This window comes from Alligator mississippiensis, chromosome 1 (genome assembly GCF_030867095.1).
Source record: "Alligator mississippiensis isolate rAllMis1 chromosome 1, rAllMis1, whole genome shotgun sequence".
Lineage (NCBI taxonomy): Eukaryota > Metazoa > Chordata > Crocodylia > Alligatoridae > Alligator > Alligator mississippiensis.
In genome coordinates this window covers 468,360,557-468,385,612 of record NC_081824.1, presented here as the reverse complement: position 1 = coordinate 468,385,612, position 25,056 = coordinate 468,360,557, and the positions used below count along the sequence as shown (strand labels likewise).

General features: G+C 47.3%; 2 non-coding genes across 2 annotated transcripts; both read left to right on the top strand.

Moving 5' to 3' along the window:
• Positions 1 to 3,694: 3,694 nt before the first annotated feature.
• Positions 3,695 to 3,854, top strand: LOC132248073 (U1 spliceosomal RNA). The gene has a single exon (XR_009459425.1). It is a non-coding gene; the product is annotated as a U1 spliceosomal RNA (small nuclear RNA).
• An 8,355-nt stretch (positions 3,855 to 12,209) lies between these two features.
• Positions 12,210 to 12,373, top strand: LOC132248044 (U1 spliceosomal RNA). Its single transcript, XR_009459399.1, has one exon. It is a non-coding gene; the product is annotated as a U1 spliceosomal RNA (small nuclear RNA).
• Positions 12,374 to 25,056: the final 12,683 nt, after the last annotated feature.

The window sequence follows — 25,056 nt, the reverse complement described above, 5'->3', positions numbered from 1 at the left end:
CACTTAGTTGCAAAAGAATTGCAATTTTTATTTATTTGTCAATGTATTTATTTGCAAAATTATATAGCTATAATATGTAATATACATTATCTACATAATATATAAAATATATATAATATATATCATAATCTTATATTTTATATATATAATATTATATTTTATAAATATAAAATATAATTTTGCACATTTTTATTTCAATTTTATTTATTTCGGTACATTTTATAGATTCATAGATGTTAGGGTCGGAAGGGACCTCAATAGATCATCAAGTCCGACCCCCTGCATAGGCAGGAAAGAGTGCTGGGTCTAGATGACCCCAGCTAGATACCCGTCTAACCTCCTCTTGAAGACCCCCAGGGTAGGGGAGAGCACCACCCCCCTTGGGAGCCCGTTCCAGACCTTGGCCACTCGAACTGTGAAGAAGTTCTTCCTAATGTCCAGTCTAAATCTGCTCTCTGCTAGCTTGTGGCCATTGTTTCTTGTAACCCCCGGGGGCGCCTTGGTGAATAAATCCTCACCAATTCCCTTCTGTACCCCCGTGATGAACTTATAGGCAGCCACAAGGTCGCCTCTCAACCTTCTCTTGCGGAGGCTGAAGAGGTCCAGTTTCTCTAGTCTCTCCTCGTAGGGCTTGGTCTGCAGGCCCTTGACCATACGAGTGGCCCTTCTCTGGACCCTCTCCAGGTTGTCCGCATCCTTCTTGAAGTGTGGCGCCCAGAATTGCACGCAGTACTCCAACTGCGGTCTGACCAACGCCCGATAGAGGGGAAGTATCACCTCCCTGGACCTATTTGTCATGCATCTGCTGATGCACGATAAAGTGCCATTGGCTTTTCTGATGGCTTCGTCACACTGCCGGCTCATGTTCAACTTGGAGTCCACTAGGACTCCAAGATCCCTTTCCACCTCTGTGCCACCCAGCAGGTCATTCCCTAGGCTGTAGGTGTGCTGGACATTTTTCCTCCCTAGGTGCAGCACTTTGCATTTCTCCTTGTTGAACTGCATCCTGTTGTTTTCTGCCCACTTGTCCAACCTGTCCAGGTCTGCTTGCAGCTGTTCCCTGCCCTCCGGCGTGTCCACTTCTCCCCATAGCTTTGTGTCATCTGCAAACTTGGACAGAGTACATTTCACTCCCACGTCCAAGTCGCTGATGAAGACATTAAAGAGTATCGGTCTAAGGACCGAAACCTGCGGGACCCCACTGCCCACACCCTTCCAGGTCGAGACCGACCCATCTACCACGACTCTTTGGGTGCGACCCTCTAGCCAATTCGCCACCCACCGGACTGTGCAGTCATCCACATCACAGCCTCTTAACTTGTTCACCAGTATGGGGTGGGATACCGTATCGAAGGCCTTCCTGAAGTCCAAGTATACGACATCCACCCCTCCTCCTGTGTCCAGGCGTTTCGTAACCTGGTCATAGAAAGAGACTAGGTTGGTCAGGCACGATCTGCCCGCCACAAACCCGTGCTGGTTTCCCCTCAGCATAATTTGTCCTGCCGGGCTCTCACAAATGTGAGCCTTGATAATTTTTTCAAAGACTTTACCAAGGATGGAGGTGAGACTGACCGGCCTATAGTTGCCCGGGTCCTCCTTCCTCCCCTTTTTGAAAATGGGGACCACGTTAGCCCTTTTCCAGTCCTCCGGGACTTGGCCCGTGCGCCACGAGCGTTCGAATATTCCCGCCAGTGGCTCTGCAATGACGTCGGCCAGTGCCTTCAGCACCCTCGGATGGAGCCCATCCGGGCCTGCCGACTTAAAGGCATCCAGTTCTTCCAAGTGACTCTGCACCACCTCAGGATCTATGTGTGGAAGTCTGGCGCCTTGCTGCTGCCTCTCTACAACCCCAGTGAGAGACTTGTCGTGCCCCTCGCTTAGGAACACTGAGGCAAAGAACTCATTGAGGAGTTCAGCCTTGTCCCCCCTATCTGTCACCAATTGCTTCTGCCCATTTAGCAGGGGTCCTATTCCTCCCTGGGCCTTCCTTTTACTCCCTATATATCTAAAAAACAATTTCTTGTTGTCCTTTACTTGGGTTGCCATCCTCAGCTCCATGGTAGCTTTGGCCCGCCTAACTGCCTCCCTACAAGCACGAGCAGAGGAGGTATATTCATCTTTAGTGATCTCACCCTGTTTCCACTTTTTATGTGCTCCCCTTTTGGCCCTTAGGCTGCCCTGGATTTCTCTGGTCAGCCATGGAAGCCTCCTGGCCCCTTTCCCTCTTTTGCCTCGCTCGGGGATCGTCTTGCTTTGTGCCCAAAGGATCGTTTCCTTTAGGCACAGCCACCTTTCTTGGGCACCCATCCCATCAAAACTCCTACTCTGCAGTGCTTCCTTGACTAATCGCCTGAGTGCAATGAGATCAGCTTTCCTAAAGTCTAGCACTTTCACCCTACTAGTTACCTTACCCACTCGCCGTCTTATGTTGAATTCTATTATAAGGTGATCACTGTCTCCCAGATAGCTACCGATCTGGAGGTCCCCTATCATGTCATCTCCCGTTGCCAATACCAGATCCAGTATGGCATTCCCCCTAGTGGGACCACGCACCTCCTGTGTCAGGTGCAGGTCCTGTACACAAGTTAGAAACCTGCGTGAGCGATGGGACCTTGCTGTCTGCGTCTCCCAGCAGATGTCCAGGTAGTTTAGGTCCCCCATGACTACCGCCTCTTTAGCTTTTATTTTAGTCAGTTAAATGGTTATTTAGTTGAAAAGGATGAGGTGGCGCAGGCTTGGAGGGGTTCGGGATCGAAGGGCTGGGAGACGCCAGAAGGGCCCTGAAGTTCCTGGAAGGGAAGCAGGGAATGTCAGAGGTTGGGGAGTTGAGACCAGGGCAAGTCAGTAGGGTGTGGAAAGGACTGGTGGGGAAGGACTGGAAAGGGGAGCAGGAGGAGCTGGCGTGGAGGGCGGTGCGAAATGCTCTGCCAGTGCGACAGGTGCTCTATCGCTGGGGACTCTCTCGGTCCCCCAAGTGCCCAAGGGAGCTCTGCGAGGAGCCCGAGTCGGTGACACACATGCTGTGGGACTGCTTTTACGCACAACGGGTGTGGGGGAAGGTGACTACCTAGTTGAAGGAGACGGGAAGGGGAATGGGGGTCACTTTTGAAAATGTTCTCTATGGTTTAACAGAGGGGACAGAAGGGACATGGCGAGTGAGGGTTTTAATTACGCGCACCACAGCAGCCCTATGGAAAGTACGCTTTTTGTTGGCTCTCAAGGGGTCGTGCTTTTCCACGATGGAGTGTCTGCCGTTAGCAATGCACGAGCTGCACTTCTATGGTGCCAGAAAAAGGAATACGAAAGAAGGAGGGGAGGAAAAATTCTGGCAAGAGCTGGACTTCAGGGGGTTGTTTCAGCCCCGCACAGGTATTGGCTAAACTAAGAGTCAGCCTTTGTGGGTAGAAAAGGCTGGCGAGGGTTGTACATGGGATAGAGACAACAGAAGGGACCTGTATTGCACGCAGTGTTCTCTCTTTCCTTTTTCCGGGAAAGAACAGATGACTGACACGACGTGTAATATGTGTTTGATAGACAATACTCAGGGATGCTTGTATATACTGGGTAAAAAATGAGACGACAGGCAATATGATATCAATTCCGATGTGTTCATTATGTAATTTTTGAAATCTTATGTTGTATTACCTTTTGTGAGGCCTCTGTTGGGGGTCGTTTTGAGCCTGTTTATTATGGTCTGTTTTTCTAATAAAATATATATTAAAAAAAAAAGGTTTTCCCAGGGCGAGGCTTGCCCCTTGCACTCCGGGCCTGCTGACCCCTGCGATTTCCCCAAATGCGGGAAACTCGACTGCATAATTCGTGGTAGTGGGGGACTGCGTTCGCGCTCTCCCCTGGTGTCATTGGTTAAAAGCAGAGTTTGCTATGGTTGAGGAGTCTCGTCAGTGCAGCGTGCGCAGGGGCTTCTGGGAAGTGGAGTTTCTCTGCTTTTCTCTTTGCTGCCCTTTTCCTGGTGCTGCTGCTCGTGAGTTTCTATGAGTCTCGTGTGCACATGCATACGTAGGCAGACAATGAGAAACACAAACATCTAACCTTCTTTAATTAATACCTTTTATAAGACCGCCTGAGACACTACAAACAGATATATATATATATATATATATATATATATATATATATATATGTTTCTAATTTTGCAAATTTTTATTTCAATTCATTTTTTTAAATTAACAAAATATATAACATAAAACTAACAGGCGGTGAGGCTGAGGGGCATCCTTCAGGCAGCGGTGGCTGCGGATACCTCAGACGAAATGCAATTCAAATGGTGCTGCATAGTGGAGGGTTGCACCCCTGCCTTACCGGAGCCTAGTCCTTAGCTTCCCGCTGGCTGGCTTCCCATGGAAGGGTCTGGGCTGCACCGTGATTTTATGGAAATGGGAGACACCTCCCGTTTGCTTCTGCGGCCACACGGCTGAGGGCAAGTGAAACTCGGGGACATCTGAACACCAAGCCTCCGGGCTTGGGCCTGCATGTAGGATGCCTGCCAAAGGATTTGGCCCCAGGCTCAAAAGTCTGGGGTGGAGGATACTTGCCGGTAGTAGGGCCATGTAAGGCTTTTGGACGATTCAAAGGATTCAGAACTGATCTGGCTAATTTGACTTAGAACATGAAACATTTTCCAAAAAACAAAAACCCTGCACCCCGCACCCTACAGGGCTGTACCTGGCACCCCCTGGTTTAGAGCAACCTGGAGTAAAAGCTTCTTGGGCTTTTCTTTTAGGCCAGAGATTTGACTGACCTGGCGGGGGAGAGACCCATCTTCTCCATCTGGGAGTCTGCAGGGGAGGAGACTCGCCCACGGTTGCACCATGCAGACATGAATGATTGAGCTCTGCTCTGTCAAAATCTGGAATTTAATTCAGAACTGGTTTGGGTCTGGAAACAACATTAAAAAGAAAAAAAATAGGACTGTCCCAGGAAGCAGCTCAGTTGGTCAGGATGTGGCAGAGGCCCGAGCGGGCAGACGGGGGTTGAGGGGGGTCCCGAAGGAGAAGATGTTCCCTCCTGCCCGGTCTGGGAAGGCAGCAGGATGCTGCTGCGGTTGTGCAGCAGCAATGGCCACTCGGGGCCTCCTGGAAGGAACAATTGAGGCCTGAGTCCAGCGTGGGGCATGGAGCTGCTTGCTCCATGGCAGCCCCTGAAGTCTTGTTTAGAGGGGCGCGCTGAGGCCGAGTGAGGTCTACGAGGGTTTGCAAGGTCCTGGAGCATTTTTGGAACATAAGCGAGCTACAAAATGAAGCTCCAAAGACCCTGACAAATCACCATGAGATGCAGGAGGTGATTAGAGCAAGGGATAGACTATTGCTCATGGATGTACACCCTGGGGACAGCTGCCAGGCCATGGGAACAAATCCTTCCCAGGGACCTGCAGAACGATGGCAGGGATTTGAACTGGCAGGTGGCATCCAGCACTCCCCGTGTGAGCGCTGAGATGCAGAGACCCGGGAGTCCCACTGGACTGACCCAGGCGAACCTGGTGGTGAGAGGAGGAAACAGTCGACCACATCCTCTCGAGCTGCCCGTACAACAGGGAGGTGTCAGAAAGAGTCAGCAAACTCCTCCAGATGGTGACAGGGGTCGAAATCCTAACCAGAGAGGCAGCGCGGTTCAGCCACCTGTCCAAGCACAAGGGACCCAACAGCTCACTTCAGCCAGTTCATCTCGTGCTTCAGGAAAACCCTGAGGAAGACCAGGAACCTGCTCATGTACAGGCACATCAACCACCCAGACAGACTGTGCCAAAATGGGGGTGAGTGAGCTCCAGCTGTACAGACCGGTGGAAGAAGAAAGAATGGCACAGACTGTTCAGGGATGGGACCTCCAGAGAAGAGGAGGATGACGATAAAGAAGAGACCAACGATGAAGATACAGAAGATGAAAACGATGGGAAGGAAGATGATAAGGAAGATGGGGACTTTGGGGGTGGAGGTGTGAAAGGATTGGGGAACAAAACAGAGGGATTATCAAGGGGAATGGGGAGAGGAAGGGGGGATGTGGCGGATTTTTGTGTAATTGTAATGGTTATGGGAGATGGCGATGGCCAAACAGAGGCGTGAGAGTGCAGGTGTGCAGGTGCATTTATTGTAACGGGAATGATAATGGTCAGCTGTAGACATGTGTTACTGTAATTTGCCGTGCCAGTCTCTGGTCAGGTGCTTACTTTTTCCTGACCGGCCGACAACTTCTGCTCCCTTGCGAGCCAACAGTTTGGACTGCTACATTCACTCTTAAAGATATTGAGTGTTCTCGCTTGCCACACCTTTGATGTCGAAAAGGTAAGGGAGGAAGATCTTGTCCTTGTCTTCCTTGGTGTCTTTTGGAGTCGCACATAGTGCTGTCAGACCTGGGGCTCCACCTCCCCTACACCCTGCCTCGTGCCAATCTGATGTTTCAAGGTTGTTTCCGGTAAGTATGGTTCCAACCAGTTCTTCTTGATTATTTCTTACCACGATAGTGGCAGACAGAGCATAAAGTCTCTGTCTTCTACTACAGTGTCCAAATACAGCCCTTCTGCCCTTAACTGCACTTAATCCAACTTAAATCTCCCTTCTCAAGGTAAATGGGGTTTGGGCACCCTGACAAGGGTGCTAATGACTCCTTTTACTCATGGTCTTGCTGCTTTTCTGCCTGTTTTCTTCCAGGGTTGTCGTCGCTCCAGCTCCAGTCTTCCAGCTCTGGCATCCACATCTGCTGCTCCCGTGAGTACACTGGTTCCTCCAGGCCAGCTCTAGTGTATAGCCATCCTGTCTCTCACTTCCACCAATTGCTTCTGCCGGGGCACTCGTCTCACCGTGCAGTGTCTCATCTCGTAGCAGGATCATTTTTCCTGCCACAGTTACAGATGGTTAAGTGAATTGTGTCGGTCACAAGATGGGATGACAAAAGTTTAGCTGTGTATATGTATTTATTTATATAGAGACAGAGAAACATATATTTTTCTGAAAATAAAAGGGGGGGGGCACCCTGTTGGCTCATATTTAGCTTAGTGTCCATTGTGCCCCTAGGTCCTTTTCTGCAGAGCTGCTGCCCAGCCAGTCAGCCCCCAGCCTGCATCGGTGCATAGGGTTGCTCCGTCCAAAGTGCAGGATTTTGCACTTGTCCTTATTGAACCTCATGAAATTCCTTTTGGCCCAATCCTCCAATTTGTCCAGGTCACTCTGAGTCCTAGCCCTACCCTCCTGTGTATCTATTGCTCCCCCCAGCTTGGTGTCACCTGCAAACTTGCTGAGGGTGCACTGCATCCCATCTTCCAGGTCGTTGATGAAAACATTGAACAAAACCAGCCCCAGGTCCGACCCCGGGGGCACTGCACTTGATACCGGCTGCCATCAAGTTAGATGGCAGCCAGATGCCTGTCCAGATGCCAACTAGACATCGAGACTTTGATTGGTACCCTTTGAGCCTGATGTTCCTTTTCAATTTCTGCATATATCCTTGCAGCTGTCATGGACCTTGAGACTATGAAACCGGCAACTTATCAGTCTCATCACTGTATTCAGCTGTGTACAAGTGACTGGCCTCTCTCCCATACTCTGGCCTTCAAGCCCATGATGTGCCTTTGAGGAGGAGATGTCTTCGGTGCGTTGTGTGAGCTGTATAGGTAGGCATGAACTCGCTGACATAATTCGATAAGCTTGGCATATCTTGCGTTCCCTGTTATCTTCGGGTGATGGCATGTTCAGTATCTTTGATTCATCAGGGCCATTTGCTTTTGAGGTCAGCATGCACTCTCCTGCTTTCTGGACACATTTTAGCATCGTGGCTGGGTTTGGTCCAGATTCTGCATAGTTGCAGGGAACTTTCCATATTTAAGATAGCGGCCACATCTGTCTATCACTGCTTCCTGCTCTTTGTCCTGGCCCCGTTTACTTTCTTTCAACTTTTCCCTTGATCGTTTCATAATTGTACTGGGGCCCCTGCTACACATTACATATAATATGCCATTAAGTGGTGAATTGTGCAATACATTTAGGCCAGCCACACATGCAAAGAAAGACTGGCCACAAATACAAGTAATTATCACACAATAAAGGTGACTCTCCAGCTATAAAAAGAGCCAGATGTCTACAAAGTTAGTGCTTGCAAACGTGTGACAACTCTACAGCTGGTTTCTCTCCGGTTTTAATTTGAACGTGTCACAGGGCCATTGAAGTCATGTGTTTATTTCCCTTCTTCTAGGCTTTTTATTTGTGTTTCTGGTTGTTCTCCAGCTGGTATATACTCATTGTCAGATCCTTCTCTCTTAGTAATTGCTCATGGATTTTTTTCGTGCTTGCACCCCAGGACAATCTGCTCTGTTACAGATGTTCTCATTCTGAACATACACCTCTCCTAAGCACTATCGTTTTTGAACTGCACAAACATCCTCACATATTTGCATTATTTCTGTAATGTTTTCCTCCTCCTCCCCTTTCCGTGCTTGTATGGGAGGCACTAGATGCATTCAGGGCTTCATTGCCAGGAACTGTGAAGAGCAAAACAATCTTTTGCTCGTCCTCTGTGCCCCTGTGTCCTTCACCTACACAGAGCCATAGTTAGCCATGTCAGTTTAAAGTCAAGGAAAAGGCAGCATAGATTTGCACCTTCTTATAGACTAGGCCAGTGATTCTTAATCAGGGTGTTGTCAGATCCTTTGAAGGCTGCCTCCACGTGTGAGGAGACAAGTAAGACAAGGTTCTTTGGGTGAATCTGATATCTTTTATTAGACCAACTTAAATAGTTGGAAAACAATTATTAAGCAAGCTTTCGGGTTCAAAAACCCTTTGTCAGGCTAAGGAGGTTTCAGCAGTTGGTGTGCGCTCTTCCTGGATGCAATGAAAAGTAAAGAAGCCAGGGGCTGGGCTGGGCTGCATGCAAGACAGGTCGTCAGTGAAAATAGATTGAGGAGTCAATGGGTGAGAGACAGGCTGGGAGCGGGGGGGTAGAGAGAGAGAAGGGAGATGAGTAGTGGAGAGATACCTGGGGAGTCAGACGTCAGGCAGATTATAATGTATCATAAATCCAATGTCTATATTCAGTCCATGATTTTTAGTATCCAGGAGGTCGATGAAGTGGAGTTCATAGGCTCGTCTCTGGGACGTGTTTTGTAAATTCCCTTTGAGGATCAGGACTGAGAGATTGGAGAGAGAGTGGCCCTCCTGTGAGAAATGTGCCCCCACCGGTAATTGGGTGTTTCTGTCTTTGATGGATTTCCGGTGTGCGTTCATTCTGGTGCGCAGTTGCTGTTTGGTCTCTCCTACGTATCTTCCATCAGGGCATTTGGTGCATTGGATGAGATATATTACATTTCTGGAGGTGCAGCTGTAAGACCCAGGGATGCTGATGGCTCTGTTGTGGGGTGTCGTAATAGTGGGGGGGGTGGAGATGTGTTGGCAGGTTTGGCATTTCTTGTCATGGCACGGTCTGGATCCTTTTGGTGTGTTCTGGGCTTGAGGAAGTTTGCTTCTGGTGATGAGGTTGGCGAGGTTCGGTGCTTGTTTGAAGGCTAGGATGTGTGGCTCTGGGAAGAGCTCTTTAAGAATAGGGTCTCTGTCTAGTATGGGTTGCAATTGTTTGAGGATTTTCCGTACAGGTTCAAGGGAGGGGTGATGTGTCATAACCAGCGGCGTGAGATTTGCGGGGGGTTTTCTTCTGTACTGCAGCAGTTCTTCACATGGTAACCGGGTGGCTCTTTCAAATGTGAAATACTTAAGGAGCTCCTGGAGGAGCTGGATGGGTACAAGTCAGCAGACCCGGATGACCTCCATCCACGGCTGCTGAAAGAATTGGCCAGTGTCATAGCTGAGTCGCTGGCATGGCTGTTCGAGCACTCGTGGTGCTCCCGCCAGGTCCCTGAGGACTGGAGAAGGGCCAATGTGCTGCCCATTTTCAAGAAAGGGAGAAAGGATGAGCCGGGTAACGTTAGACCAGTCAGTCTTACCTCTATTCCTGGGAAAATGCTAGAGAAAATAATCAAAGAACACATTTGTGCCGGCCCAGCAGGGGAAATGATGCTGAGGGGAAACCAGCACGGGTTTGTCACAGGTAGATCCTGCCTGACAAACCTTGTAGCCTTCTATGACCAGGTCACACACTGCCTGGACGCGGGAGCCGAGGCTGATGTCATCTTCCTGGACTTTAGGAAGGCCTTCGACACAGTCTCGCACCCTATCCTCATTGGGAAGCTAGCAGACTGTGGAGTGGACGCCTACACGGTCAGGTGGGTGGCCAACTGGCTTAGGGACCGCACCCAGAGAGTGGTGGTGGATGGGTCCTTCTTGGCCTGGAGGGAAGTGGGCAGTGGGGTCCGATAACACCACGCTGAAAGAAGCCTCGACGGCAGACTCCAGCACCTGTGGGATAGGTATACCTGACTCTTGTAGCTCGCTACTGTGTGTGTGCCTGTGTGTGTGTGTGTGTGGGCGGGGGGGGGGGACCAGCCCCAAGATTTATGATTTAACTTCATTACAGTGTTTCAATCCGCCTAATAAATCAGAATTTTAAGGATCCTGAGTTGGACATTTGTAGCCAACATCACCTAGCTGGGAGGTCTTCAAGAAGAGGCTAGATAGTCACCTGGCTGGGGTCATCTGACCTCAGTCCTCTTTCCTGCCGGGGGACACGATGATCCACTGTGGTCCCTTCTGACCCTACAATCTATGAATCTATGAATCTATGTGCAATGTATCTCTCTGGAGGAGTGTCCTTGTTGGGTGAAAGCCTCTTAGTTTAGCCAATACCTGTGCGGGGCTGAAACAACCCCCTGAAGTCCAGCTCTTGCCAGAATTTTTCCTCCCCTCCTTCTTTCGTATTCCTTTTTCTGGCACCATAGAAGTGCAGCTCGTGCATTGCTAACGGCAGACACTCCATCGTGGAAAAGCACGACCCCTTGAGAGCCAACAAAAAGCGTACTTTCCATAGGGCTGCTGTGGTGCGCGTAATTAAAACCCTCACTCGCCATGTCCCTTCTGTCCCCTCTGTTAAACCATAGAGAACATTTTCAAAAGTGACCCCCATTCCCCTTCCCGTCTCCTTCAACTAGGTAGTCACCTTCCCCCACACCCGTTGTGCGTAAAAGCAGTCCCACAGCATGTGTGTCACCGACTCGGGCTCCTCGCAGAGCTCCCTTGGGCACTTGGGGGACCGAGAGAGTCCCCAGCGATAGAGCACCTGTCGCACTGGCAGAGCATTTCGCACCGCCCTCCACGCCAGCTCCTCCTGCTCCCCTTTCCAGTCCTTCCCCACCAGTCCTTTCCACACCCTACTGACTTGCCCTGGTCTCAACTCCCCAACCTCTGACATTCCCTGCTTCCCTTCCAGGAACTTCAGGGCCCTTCTGGCGTCTCCCAGCCCTTCGATCCCGAACCCCTCCAAGCCTGCGCCACCTCATCCTTTTCAACTAAATAACCATTTAACTGACTTAAATGTACCGAAATAAATAAAATTAAAATAAAAATGTGCAAAATTATATTTTCTATTTATAAAATATAATATTATATATATATAAAATATAAGATTATGATATATATTATATATATTTTATATATTATGTAGATAATGTATATTACATATTATAGCTATATAATTTTGCAAATGAATACATTGACAAATAAATAAAAATTGCAATTCTTTTGCAACTAAGTATATATATATATATATATATATTTATATATATATATTTCTGCAGCTAAATAAAATTGCAACTTAATTAAAATTGCCATTATTTTGCAAATAAATACAATAGAAACAAAATTTGGCAAGTCTATATAGAATTTTGCACATTTTTCTTTCAATTGCATTTATTTGGGTCCATTTTAGTCAGTTACATTTCTATTTAGTTAGTTGAAAAGGACGAGGTGGCGCACGCAGGGGTGCAAGGCAGCGCGCCCCCGCCCCGCCCCGCCCCGCCCCGCCCGGCGCGGGCCGTTCTAGGCCGGCAGGGGGCGGGCAGAGCGCTGGGCGGGAAGTAGGCGGCCCTATGTAGATAGCGGGAGGAGTGGGCGGGGCGCACAGCAGGGCCTAGTGGGAGTGGGGCGCCGAGTGCGCTTGCGCGGGGCAGAGCAGGCAATTAAGGCGGGAAATAGAGCGAGGACCTAGCAGCATCCATACTAGAGAGAAGGGATTTATGGCAGTAACTGCGGATTTATGAACTCGCCGTGGTTTGCAGTGACAGGCCGTGGAGGTGGCCGTTGGTGTCGGCCAACCACCGCATGCTTACCTAGCAGGGGTATACCATGCTCACGTAAATGGTGTACCCAGGGCAAGGCTTGACCCCTAGCACTCCGGGCTTGCTGAGCTCTGCGATTTTCCGAAAAACGGGAAACTCGACTGCATAATTTCTGGTAGTGGGGGACTGCGTGCACGCTCTCCCCTGGTCTCATTGGTTAAAAGAAAAACTTATGATTGTAATTTCTACAGCATTGATCTTACACTAAAAGAAGAAATGGTACAAATGACTCCAAGAACAAGCTCCCTGGCCACAAAACAACCATCAGAGGAACAACACCAACACCTTACGACCTTCCAACCTCAGACTTGATGAAACTGCAAGCAGCAACCAACCCACAAATATTATCAATCTCTCCGCGCACACACTTACCAAAACTGAAAAATCTGTCCTTTCTAAAGGCCTAAATTTCTGTCCAGAAAAATACCCTAATAAAATACTTCAATGTGGAGAACTAGAAGAATTCTTCCGACGCCTGCGCCTCAAGGAATATTTCCACCACCAAACTGAACCCACTCCCAACGACAACTCATCCTCTGACAACATTCAAGAAAAGATCAATGCCAAAAAACCCAAAAAAACATCAGATTGGACACCTCGCAGTGGACAAAACCCTAACCTTGACCGCTACATTGACTACTTCAGGGAAAGAACGAACAATGAAATAATCAGCAACACGCGCCACCACAACAACCTCTCTCTGCCAGAGAAAAAGGCCATTGAATCTCTAAGATCTAACCACCAAATAGTAATAAAACCAGCAGATAAAGGAGGAGCCATAGTCATCCTAAACCGTGAGGATTACATACAGGAAGCCAACAGACAGCTCTCTGACACCACCTACTACAAAGAACTACAGGAAGATCCTACTCCCCTTTTCACCAGAAAACTCAACAATACCATCAAATTATTTCCACCAAGACTACAAGAAAAACTACAGACCTTGATCCCCCCGCTACCTAACCCAGGGACTTTTTACATGCTCCCTAAAATCCACAAACAAGGGAACCCTGGCAGACCTATCATATCCAACCATGGGACCCTAACTGAAGAAATATCAGGTTTTCTTGAATCCATCCTAAAACCGCTCGTCACCCACAGAGCAAGTTTTGTCCAAGACACCACAGACTTGCTACGGAAACTTAAAAACATAGACCACCTTCCCAGCAACACCCTCCTAGCCACCATGGACATTACCAGCCTATACACCAACATCCCACACCAGGATGGCATCCACGCCTGCCTTACATATCTACGGGAACAAGATTACAACCCAGAATACAGACCCAAAGATACCACTGAGCTTATACACTTCACCCTCACACACAACAATTTCACTTTTAATAATCAACACTTCCTCCAGATGATGGGAACAGCTATGGGCACTAAAATGGCCTCACAGGATGCCAACCTTTTTATTCATAGATTCATAGATTCATAGATGTTAGGGTCGGAAGGGACCTCAATAGATCATCGAGTCCGACCCCCTGCATAAGCAGGAGAGAGTGCTGGGTCTAGATGACCCCAGCTAGATACTCGTCTAACCTCCTCTTGAAGACCCCCAGGGTAGGGGAGAGCACCACCCCCCTTGGGAGCCCGTTCCAGACCTTGGCCACTCGAACTGTGAAGAAGTTCTTCCTAATGTCCAATCTAAATCTGCTCTCTGCTAGCTTGTGGCCATTGTTTCTTGTAACCCCTGGGGGCGCCTTGGTGAATAAATCCTCACCAATTCCCTTCTGTGTCCCCGTGATGAAGTTATAGGCAGCCACAAGGTCGCCTCTCAACCTTCTCTTGCGGAGGCTGAAAAGGTCCAGTTTCTCTAGTTTCTTCTCGTAGGGCTTGGTCTGCAGGCCCTTGACCATACGAGTTGCCCTTCTCTGGACCCTCTCCAGGTTATCCGCATCCTTTTTGAAGTGCGGCGCCCAGAATTGCACACAGTACTCCAACTGCAGTCTGACCAGCGCCACCTGGAAGAAGACTTCCTCAAGAACTGCACCATCAAACCCTTGCTGTACTTACGATATATCAATGACATCTTCATCATTTGGAGTGAGAACCGGGAATCTCTAATTGAGTTCCACCAGAAATTCAACAGTCACCATCCCTCCATCCGACTTTCTCTCGAATACTCCAGCACCAACATCCCCTTTTTAGACACAACTATCAGTATCCAGAAGGGTAAAATACTGACCACAGTATACAAGAAACCCACAGACCAACATACATATCTGCACAAAACCAGCAACCACCCAAAACACACCAAAAAAGCTGTGATATACAGCCAAGCCCTCAGATACCACCGCATCTGTACTGAAGAGCACACCCGGGATTGCCACCTCACCAATCTTAAAAAGGCTTTCACCCAACAAGGACACTCCTCCAGAGAGGCAGATCCCACGTTTGAAAGAGCCACCTGGATACCGCGTGAAGAACTGCTGCAGTACAGAAGAAAACCCCCCACAAATCTCACACCGCTGGTTATGACCTATCACCCATCCGTTGAACCTGTACGGAAAATCCTCAAAAAATTGCAACCCATATTAGAAAAAGACTCTATTCTTAAAAAAATCTTCCCAGAGCCACCCATCCTAGCCTTCAGACAAGCACTGAGCCTCGCCAACCTCATCACCAGAAGCAAACTTCCTCAGCCCCAGAACACACCAAAAGGATCCAGACCGTGCCAGGACAAGAAATGCAAAACCTGCCCCCACATCTCCACCACCCCCACTATTACTACACCCCACAACAGAGCCATCAGCATCCCTGGGTCTTACAGCTGCACCTCCAGAAATGTGATATACCTCATCCAATGCACCAAATGCCCTGATGGAAGGTATGTAGGAGAGACCAGGCAACAACTGCGCACCAGAAGGAACACACACCGGAAATCCATCAAAGACAGAAACACCCACTTAACGGTGGGGGCACATTTCTCACAGGAGGGCCACTCTCTCTCCAATCTCTCAGTCCTGATCCTCAAGGGAAACTTACACAACACATCCCAGAGACGAGCCTATGAGCTCCATTTCATCAACCTGCAGGATACTAGAGATCAGGGACTAAACATAGACATTGGATTTTTGATACATTACAATCTGCCTGGCAAATGACTCCCCCGCCCAGTCCAGCCCAGCCCAGCCCCTGGCTTCTTTACTTTTTATTGCATCCAGGAAGAGCACACACCGACTGCTGAAACCTCCTTAGCCTGACGAATGGTTTTTGAACCCGAAAGCTTGCTTAATAACTATTCTCCAACCATTTGGGTTGGTCTAATAAAAGATATCAAATTCACCCAAGGAACCTTGTCTGCCTATATCCTTAGACCAATATGGCTACAACCTAAACCCCTGCAACATGGAAGATATCGAATTCAGCCGTCTGAAATGGAAACTGTACAACATGAAAAAGAAAGAAGCCAGTCTCAACAGCGACATATATTTTCTAAGCCGTTGCAAGAAACACAACTTCATTCCCTGAGGACTAAACATCTACAATCCCCTGACTACTACACGCAACTCCAAATATGCTGCACAGCTGTGCAGAAGAACTTCAGAGAAAATTAGAAATCATCTACTTCACCTACTCTACTCCAAAAGAGACCAACTCAGGAAGGAAATCGTCATACATTACAACAACTTAAAAGATAGAAATCCATGCATGTTCCCTGACAATATACAGCAGATACAAAGAGACTACGAAAAACTTTCTACAGTGTTCATCCTACATAAAAAGAAGAAATGGGACAAATGACTCCAAGAACAAGCTCCCTGGCCACAAAACAACCATCAGAGGAACAACACCAACACCTTACGACCTGCCAACCTCAGACTTGATGAAACTGCAAGCAGCAACCAACCCACAAATATTATCAATCTCTCCGCACACACACTTACCAAAACTGAAAAATCTGTCCTTTCTAAAGGCCTAAATTTCTGTCCAGAAAAATACCCTAATAAAATACTTCAATGTGGAGAACTAGAAGAATTCTTCCGACGCCTGCGCCTCAAAGAATATTTCCACAACCAAACTGAACCCACTCCCAACAACAACTCATCCTCTGACAACATTCAGGAAAAGATCAATGCCAAAAAACCCCAAAAAACATCAGATTGGACACCTCGCAGTGGACGAAACCCTAACCTTGACCGCTACATTGACTACTTGAGGGAAAGAACGAACAATGAAATAATCAGCAACACGCGCCACCACCACAACCTCTCTCTACCAGAGAAAAAGGCCATTGAATTTCTAAGATCTAACCACCAAATAGTAATAAAACCAGCAGATAAAGGAGGAGCCATAGTCATCCTAAACCGTGAGGATTACATACAGGAAGCCAACAGACAGCTCTCTGACACCACCTACTACAAAGAACTACAAGAAGATCCTACTCCCCTTTTCACCAAAAAACTCAACAATACCATCAAATCATTTCCACCAAGATTACGAGAAAAACTACAGACCTTGATTCCCCCGCTACCTAACCCAGGGACTTTTTACATGCTCCCTAAAATCCACAAACAAGGGAACCCTGGCAGACCTATCATATCCAACCATGGGACCCTAACTGAAGAAATATCAGGTTTTGTTGAATCCATCCTAAAACCGCTCGTCACCCACAGAGCAAGTTTTGTCCAAGACACCACAGACTTGCTACGGAAACTTAAAAACATAGACCACCTTCCCAGCAACACCCTCCTAGCCACCATGGACGTTACCAGCCTATATACCAACATCCCACACCAGGATGGCATCCACGCCTGTCTTACATATCTACGGGAACAAGATTAAAACCCAGAATACAGACCCAAAGACATCACTGAGCTTATACACTTCACCCTCACACACAACAATTTCACTTTTAATAATCAACACTTCCTCCAGATGATGGGAACAGCTATGGGCACTAAAATGCCCTCACAGTATGCCAACCTTTTTATGAGCCACCTGGAAGAAGACTTCCTCAAGAACTGCACCATCAAACCCTTGCTGTACTTACGATATATCAATGACATCTTCATCATTTGGAGTGAGAACCGGGAATCTCTAATTGAGTTCCACCAGAAATTCAACAGTCACCATCCCTCCATCCGACTTTCTCTCGAATACTCCAGCACCAACATCCCCTTTTTAGACACAACTATCAGTATCCAGAAGGGTAAAATACTGACCACAGTATACAAGAAACCCACAGACCAACATACATATCTGCACAAAACCAGCAACCACCCAAAACACACCAAAAAAGCTGTGATATACAGCCAAGCCCTCAGATACCACCGCATCTGTACTGAAGAGCACACCCGGGATTGCCACCTCACCAATCTTAAAAAGGCTTTCACCCAACAAGGACACTCCTCCAGAGAGGCAGATCCCACGTTTGAAAGAGCCACCTGGATACCGCGTGAAGAACTGCTGCAGTACAGAAGAAAACCCCCCACAAATCTCACACCGCTGGTTATGACCTATCACCCATCCGTTGAACCTGTACGGAAAATCCTCAAAAAATTGCAACCCATATTAGAAAAAGACTCTATTCTTAAAAAAATCTTCCCAGAGCCACCCATCCTAGCCTTCAGACAAGCACTGAGCCTCGCCAACCTCATCACCAGAAGCAAACTTCCTCAGCCCCAGAACACACCAAAAGGATCCAGACCGTGCCAGGACAAGAAATGCAAAACCTGCCCCCACATCTCCACCACCCCCACTATTACTACACCCCACAACAGAGCCATCAGCATCCCTGGGTCTTACAGCTGCACCTCCAGAAATGTGATATACCTCATCCAATGCACCAAATGCCCTGATGGAAGGTATGTAGGAGAGACCAGGCAACAACTGCGCACCAGAAGGAACACACACCGGAAATCCATCAAAGACAGAAACACCCACTTAACGGTGGGGGCACATTTCTCACAGGAGGGCCACTCTCTCTCCAATCTCTCAGTCCTGATCCTCAAGGGAAACTTACACAACACATCCCAGAGACGAGCCTATGAGCTCCATTTCATCAACCTGAAGGATACTAGAGATCAGGGACTAAACATAGACATTGGATTTTTGATACATTACAATCTGCCTGGCAAATGACTCCCCCGCCCAGTCCAGCCCAGCCCAGCCCCTGGCTTCTTTACTTTTTATTGCATCCAGGAAGAGCACACACCGACTGCTGAAACCTCCTTAGCCTGACGAATGGTTTTTGAACCCGAAAGCTTGCTTAATAACTATTCTCCAACCATTTGGGTTGGTCTAATAAAAGATATCAAATTCACCCAAGGAACCTTGTCTGCCTATATCCTTAGACCAATATGGCTACAACCTAAACCCCTGCAACATGGAAGATATCGAATTCAGCCGTCTGAAATGGAAACTGTACAACATGAAAAAGAAAGAAGCCAGTCTCAACAGCGACATATATTTTCTAAGCCGTTGCAAGAAACACAACTTCATTCCCTGAGGACTAAACATCTACAATCCCCTGACTACTACACGCAACTCCAAATATGCTGCACAGCTGTGCAGAAGAACTTCAGAGAAAATTAGAAATCATCTACTTCACCTACTCTACTCCAAAAGAGACCAACTCAGGAAGGAAATCGTCATACATTACAACAACTTAAAAGATAGAAATCCATGCATGTTCCCTGACAATATACAGCAGATACAAAGAGACTACGAAAAACTTTCTACAGTGTTCATCCTACATAAAAAGAAGAAATGGGACAAATGACTCCAAGAACAAGCTCCCTGGCCACAAAACAACCATCAGAGGAACAACACCAACACCTTACGACCTGCCAACCTCAGACTTGATGAAACTGCAAGCAGCAACCAACCCACAAATATTATCAATCTCTCCGCACACACACTTACCAAAACTGAAAAATCTGTCCTTTCTAAAGGCCTAAATTTCTGTCCAGAAAAATACCCTAATAAAATACTTCAATGTGGAGAACTAGAAGAATTCTTCCGACGCCTGCGCCTCAAAGAATATTTCCACAACCAAACTGAACCCACTCCCAACAACAACTCATCCTCTGACAACATTCAGGAAAAGATCAATGCCAAAAAACCCCAAAAAACATCAGATTGGACACCTCGCAGTGGACGAAACCCTAACCTTGACCGCTACATTGACTACTTGAGGGAAAGAACGAACAATGAAATAATCAGCAACACGCGCCACCACCACAACCTCTCTCTACCAGAGAAAAAGGCCATTGAATTTCTAAGATCTAACCACCAAATAGTAATAAAACCAGCAGATAAAGGAGGAGCCATAGTCATCCTAAACCGTGAGGATTACATACAGGAAGCCAACAGACAGCTCTCTGACACCACCTACTACAAAGAACTACAAGAAGATCCTACTCCCCTTTTCACCAAAAAACTCAACAATACCATCAAATCATTTCCACCAAGATTACGAGAAAAACTACAGACCTTGATTCCCCCGCTACCTAACCCAGGGACTTTTTACATGCTCCCTAAAATCTACAAACAAGGGAACCCTGGCAGACCTATCATATCCAACCATGGGACCCTAACTGAAGAAATATCAGGTTTTGTTGAATCCATCCTAAAACCGCTCGTCACCCACAGAGCAAGTTTTGTCCAAGACACCACAGACTTGCTACGGAAACTTAAAAACATAGACCACCTTCCCAGCAACACCCTCCTAGCCACCATGGACGTTACCAGCCTATATACCAACATCCCACACCAGGATGGCATCCACGCCTGTCTTACATATCTACGGGAACAAGATTAAAACCCAGAATACAGACCCAAAGACATCACTGAGCTTATACACTTCACCCTCACACACAACAATTTCACTTTTAATAATCAACACTTCCTCCAGATGATGGGAACAGCTATGGGCACTAAAATGCCCTCACAGTATGCCAACCTTTTTATGAGCCACCTGGAAGAAAACTTCCTCAAGAACTGCACCATCAAACCCTTGCTGTACTTACGATATATCAATGACATCTTCATCATTTGGAGTGAGAACCGGGAATCTCTAATTGAGTTCCACCAGAAATTCAACAGTCACCATCCCTCCATCCGACTTTCTCTCGAATACTCCAGCACCAACATCCCCTTTTTAGACACAACGATCAGTATCCAGAAGGGTAAAATACAGACCACAGTATACAAGAAACCCACAGACCAACACACATATCTGCACAGAACCAGCAATCACCCAAAACACACCAAAAAAGCTGTGATATACAGCCAAGCCCTCAGATACCACCGCATCTGTACTGAAGAGCACACCCGGGATCGCCACCTCACCAATCTTAAAAAGGCTTTCACCCAACAAGGACACTCCTCCAGAGAGGCAGATCCCACGTTTCAAAGAGCCACCTGGATACCACGTGAAGAACTGCTGCAGTACAGAAGAAAACCCCCCACAAATCGCACACCGCTGGTTATGACCTATCACCCATCCCTTGAACCTGTACGGAAAATCCTCAAAAAATTGCAACCCATACTAGAAAAAGACTCTATTCTTAAAAAAATCTTCCCAGAGCCACCCATCCTAGCCTTCAGACAAGCACTGAGCCTCGCCAACCTCATCACCAGAAGCAAACTTCCTCAACCCCAGAACACACCAAAAGGATCCAGACCGTGCCAGGACAAGCAATGCAAAACCTGCCCCCACATCTCCACCACCCCCACTATTACTACACCCCACAACAGAGCCATCAACATCGCTGGGTCTTACAGCTGCACCTCCAGAAATGTGATATACCTCATCCAATGCACCAAATGCCCTGATGGAAGGTATGTAGGAGAGACCAGACAACAACTGCGCACCAGAAGGAACACACACCGGAAATCCATCAAAGACAGAAACACCCAATTACCGGTGGGGGCACATTTCTCACAGGAGGGCCACTCTCTCTCCAATCTCTCAGTCCTGATCCTCAAGGGAAACTTACACAACACTTCCCAGAGTCGAGCCTATGAGCTCCATTTCATCAACCTGCTGGATACTAGAGATCAGGGACTAAACATAGACATTGGATTTTTGATACATTACAATCTGCCTGGCAACTGACTCCCCAGCCCAGCCCAGCCCCTGACTTCTTTACTTTTTATTGCATTCAGGAAGAGCACACACCAACTGCTGAAACCTCCTTAGCCTGACGAATGGTTTTTGAACCCGAAAGCTTGCTTAATAACTATTCTTCAACCATTTGGGTTGGTCTAATAAAAGATATCAAATTCACCCAAGGAACCTTGTCTGCCTATATCCTTAGACCAATACGGCTACAACCTAAACCACTGCAACATGGAAGATATCGAATTCAGCCGTCTGAAATGGAAACTGTACAACATGAAAAAGAAAGAAGCCAGTCTCAACAGCGACATATATTTTCTAAGCCTTTGCAAGAAACACAACTTCATTCCCCGAGGACTAAACATCTACAATCCCCTGACTAATACACGCGACTCCAAATATGCTGCACAGCTGTGCAGAAGAACTTCAGAGAAAATTAGAAATCATCTACTTCACCTACTCTACTCCAAAAGAGACCAACTCAGGAAGGAAATCGTCATACACTACAACAACTTAAAACACAGAAATCCATGCATGTTCCCTGACAATATACAGCAGATACAAAGAGACTACGAAAAACTTTCTACAGCGTTCATCCTACATAAAAAGAAGAAATGGGACAAATGACTCCAAGAACAAGCTCCCTGGCCACAAAACAACCATCAGAGGAACAACACCAACACCTTACGACCTTCCAACCTCAGACTTGATGAAACTGCAAGCAGCAACCAACCCACAAATATTATCAATCTCTCCACACACACGCTTACCAAAACTGAAAAATCTGTCCTTTCTAAAGGCCTAAATTTCTGTCCAGAAAAATACCCTAATAAAATACTTCAATGTGGAGAACTAGAAGAATTCTTCCGACGCCTGCGCCTCAAGGAATATTTCCACCACCAAACTGAACCCACTCCCAACGACAACTCATCCTCTGACAACATTCAAGAAAAGATCAATGCCAAGAAACCCAAAAAAACATCAGATTGGACACCTCGCAGTGGACGAAACCCTAACCTTGACCGCTACATTGACTACTTGAGGGAAAGAACGAACAATGAAATAATCAGCAACACGCGCCACCACCACAACCTCTCTCTGCCAGAGAAAAAGGCCATTGAATCTCTAAGATCTAACCACCAAATAGTAATAAAACCAGCAGATAAAGGAGGAGCCATAGTCATCCTAAACCGTGAGGATTACATACAGGAAGCCAACAGACAGCTCTCTGACACCACCTACTACAAAGAACTACAAGAAGATCCTACTCCCCTTTTCACCAAAAAACTCAACAATACCATCAAATCATTTCCACCAAGATTACGAGAAAAACTACAGACCTTGATTCCCCCGCTACCTAACCCAGGGACTTTTTACATGCTCCCTAAAATCTACAAACAAGGGAACCCTGGCAGACCTATCATATCCAACCATGGGACCCTAACTGAAGAAATATCAGGTTTTGTTGAATCCATCCTAAAACCGCTCGTCACCCACAGAGCAAGTTTTGTCCAAGACACCACAGACTTGCTACGGAAACTTAAAAACATAGACCACCTTCCCAGCAACACCCTCCTAGCCACCATGGACGTTACCAGCCTATACACCAACATCCCACACCACGATGGCATCCACGCCTGCCTTACATATCTACGGGAACAAGATTACAACCCAGAATACAGACCCAAAGATACCACTGAGCTTATACACTTCACCCTCACACACAACAATTTCACTTTTAATAATCAACACTTCCTCCAGATGATGGGAACAGCTATGGGCACTAAAATGGCCCCACAGTATGCCAACCTTTTTATTCATAGATTCATAGATTCATAGATGTTAGGGTCGGAAGGGACCTCAATAGATCATCGAGTTCGACCCCCTGCATAAGCAGGAGAGAGTGCTGGGTCTAGATGACCCCAGCTAGATACTCGTCTAACCTCCTCTTGAAGACCCCCAGGGTAGGGGAGAGCACCACCTCCCTTGGGAGCCCGTTCCAGACCTTGGCCACTCGAACTGTGAAGAAGTTCTTCCTAATGTCTAGTCTAAATCTGCTCTCTGCTAGCTTGTGGCCATTGTTTCTTGTAACCCCCGGGGGCGCCTTGGTGAATAAATACTCACCAATTCCCTTCTGTGTCCCCGTGATGAACTTATAGGCCGCCACAAGGTCGCCTCTCAACCTTCTCTTGCGGAGGCTGAAAAGGTCCAGTTTCTCTAGTTTCTCCTCGTAGGGCTTGGTCTGCAGGCCCTTGACCATACGAGTTGCCCTTCTTTGGACCCTCTCCAGGTTATCCGCATCCTTTTTGAAGTGTGGCGCCCAGAATTGCACGCAGTACTCCAACTGCAGTCTGACCAGCGCCACCTGGAAGAAGACTTCCTCAAGAACTGCACCATCAAACCCTTGCTGTACTTACGATATATCAATGACATCTTCATCATTTGGAGTGAGAACCGGGAATCTCTAATTGAGTTCCACCAGAAATTCAACAGTCACCATCCCTCCATCCGACTTTCTCTCGAATACTCCAGCACCAACATCCCCTTTTTAGACACAACGATCAGTATCCAGAAGGGTAAAATACAGACCACAGTATACAAGAAACCCACAGACCAACACACATATCTGCACAGAACCAGCAATCACCCAAAACACACCAAAAAAGCTGTGATATACAGCCAAGCCCTCAGATACCACCGCATCTGTACTGAAGAGCACACCCGGGATTGCCACCTCACCAATCTTAAAAAGGCTTTCACCCAACAAGGACACTCCTCCAGAGAGGTAGATCGCACGTTTGAAAGAGCCACCTGGATACCGCGTGAAGAACTGCTGCAGTACAGAAGAAAACCCCCCACAAATCGCACACCGCTGGTTATGACGTATCACCCCTGCCTTGAACCTGTACGGAAAATCCTCAAAAAATTGCAACCCATATTAGAAAAAGACCCTATTCTTAAAAAAATCTTCCCAGAGCCACCCATCCTAGCCTTCAAACAAGCACCAAACCTCGCCAACCTCATCACCAGAAGCAAACTTCCTCAGCCCCAGAACACCCCAGAAGGATCCAGACCGTGCCAGGACAAGAAATGCAAAACCTACCCCCACATCTCCACCACCCCCACTATTACTACACCCCACAACAGAGCCATCAGCATCCCTGGGTCTTACAGCTGCACCTCCAGAAATGTAATATACCTCATCCAATGCACCAAATGCCCTGATGGAAGGTATGTAGGAGAGACCAGACAACAACTGCGCACCAGGATGAACGCACACCGGAAATCCATCAAAGACAGAAACACCCACTTACCGGTGGGGGCACATTTCTCACAGGAGGGCCACTCTCTCCAATCTCTCAGTCCTGATCCTCAAGGGAAACTTACGCAACACATCCCAGAGACGAGCCTATGAGCTCCATTTCATCAACCTGCTGGATACTAGAGATCAGGGACTAAACATAGACATTGGATTTTTGATACATTACAATCTGCCTGGCAACTGACTCCCCCGCCCAGCCCAGCCCCTGGCTTGTTTACTTTTTATTGCATCCAGGAAGAGCACACACCTACTGCTGAAACCTCCTTAGCCTGACGAATGGTTTTTGAACCCGAAAGCTTGCTTAATAACTATTCTCCAACCATTTGGGTTGGTCTAATAAAAGATATCAAATTCACCCAAGGAACCTTGTCTGCCTATATCCTTAGACCAATACAGCTACAACCTAAACCCCTGCAACATGGAAGATATCGAATT